The sequence below is a fragment of the Mus pahari genome, chromosome 14 (genome assembly GCF_900095145.1).
Source record: "Mus pahari chromosome 14, PAHARI_EIJ_v1.1, whole genome shotgun sequence".
NCBI classification, from domain to species: Eukaryota; Metazoa; Chordata; class Mammalia; order Rodentia; family Muridae; genus Mus; species Mus pahari.
The window spans coordinates 25,677,633-25,679,524 of record NC_034603.1 but is presented as its reverse complement, the minus strand read 5'-3'; the positions used below and the strand labels follow the sequence as shown (position 1 = coordinate 25,679,524).

The window sequence follows — 1,892 nt, the reverse complement described above, 5'->3', positions numbered from 1 at the left end:
TTTTTTGAGACAGGGTTTTTCACTGAGTCTGCAGCTAAGATAGCAACCAGCAAACCCGTTATCACATGTCTTTCCCTGGATCGGCTGGATCATAGGTGTCTGTGATCTGACTTTATTTATATGCTGCCTCTGCCTCCCGAGTCCTGGGATTAAAGGTGTGCGCCACCACGCCTGGCTTGCACTGAACACTCTTAAGCCAGCATTCCTGCTCTTCAAAGCCAATTTGAGTTGGGACTTTTTTTTTTTTTTTTAAAAAAGATTTATTTATTATTATATATAAGTAGACTAGCTGTTTTCAGACACACCAGAAGAGGGCATCAGATTTCATTACGAATGGTTGTGAGCCACTGTGTGGTTGCTGAGATTTGAACTCAGGACCTTCAGAAGAGCAGTCAGTGCTCTTAACCGCTGAGCCATCTCTCTAGCCAGACCTTTTTTTTTTTTTTTTTAAGAATTATTATTTATTTTGTGTATACGAATACACTGTAGCCGTCTTCAGACACACCAGAAGAGGGCATCTGATCCCATTACAGATGGTTGTGAGCCACCATGTGGTTGCTGGGAATCGAACTCAAGGCTCTTAACCTCTGAGCCATCTCTCCAGTCTGGTTTCTGTCATTTTTAACAACGGTTCCAATGGAATTCCATGACAAGAATAATTTGCACCCAGAAGGTCCAGTCCCAACAGAAGGTGGGATCTCTAACAATCCTTAGAGGTTCGAGAGTTTTACTATGAGGCCTCAGGACAGCCAACTATAAAACATCAACCAATGGCAACTGGCTGTAGCCTTTGGGGGAGGTAGCCCTGGGCAAAGTGATGTGGAGACAGGAGCATTAAGATCTTGTGCAGACTCCACTCAGAACCAAGAGTACAAGTCTATGGGGTCCAGCGGAAGCCCCTGCTTAGAAACCGCTTCCTTCAGACCCAGGCTTCTTCCAAGGGCTGGGACCTGCTTCCCGCTCCCTCGGGACACCCATGTAATCGAGTGGGCTTGACTTCTAGCTTGAGGTTAATCTGAGTTTTCGTCTGAAGTGTAATTAGTCACACCTGTCTATAAAGGTCTGCTTCCACGCAGACTGCATAGTGAGAAGGCTGGACAAATGTTTTAGTGTTTTCTGGAGGGGATCTGACTTCTGGAGACCAGATGGTCTCAAGGCACGGGGCTGTAAAACAGACAGGGCCCTATGTAAATGAGGGAGCAGGGCCAGGCGTCAATAAAACTTTATGATGTCAACCGCCATTTGATTTTCAAGTGTCCCCTCCAATTGCTTAAAACTGTGAAAACTTTTCTTAGCTCTTGAGCCAAGCAGAAAGTTCTTCTCTGGAGCTTAGGGAGGCTCGGTGACACCAGGGAGACCATGCATGGGAAAGAATCCTGTGGTAGATCCCCAGCGACAGCCAAGCTTCCCTGCTGACCCCGATCCCACTGGAAAGAGAGTTCGTTTCACTGGGTGCCTATACAGCAAATGCTGGGCCTGGTGCAAGTGGGAGGCCTCAGTACCCTACACATCAGGAACAATCTAGAACACAAGGAAATCTCCTCCTTCGCTAGCATGCCCCTCCGCCTGCCTCAGGACTGCCTTTCAGTGACAGTGACAGGCCCATACAGAAAGACCCACTGTTTATTTTAGAGGCAGATGTGCCACTCTAAGAGAGAGCATGCTGCCTCTCTCAGGGCCCTACATGTCACTTAGGAGGCAAGTGTCCTAGAAACCTGTGAACTTCGTTGCCGAAACAGTAAACCAACTTGTTTTTGTCTTTGGAGTCAGGATCTCCATTGTGAAGCCTGAGCTGTTTTTTTTTTTTTTTTTTTTTTAAAGATTTATTTATTTATTATATGTAAGTACACTGTAGCTGTCTTCAGACACTCCAGAAGAGGGCGTCAGATCTT

At 46.2% G+C, this 1,892-nt stretch overlaps 1 protein-coding gene across 1 annotated transcript in view; it reads right to left on the bottom strand.

The window, feature by feature from the left end:
* Window positions 1–1,892, bottom strand: part of Galnt10 (polypeptide N-acetylgalactosaminyltransferase 10) — a 144,189-nt gene that overhangs the window by 7,151 nt on the left and 135,146 nt on the right. The gene's annotated exons all lie outside the window — the stretch shown is intronic.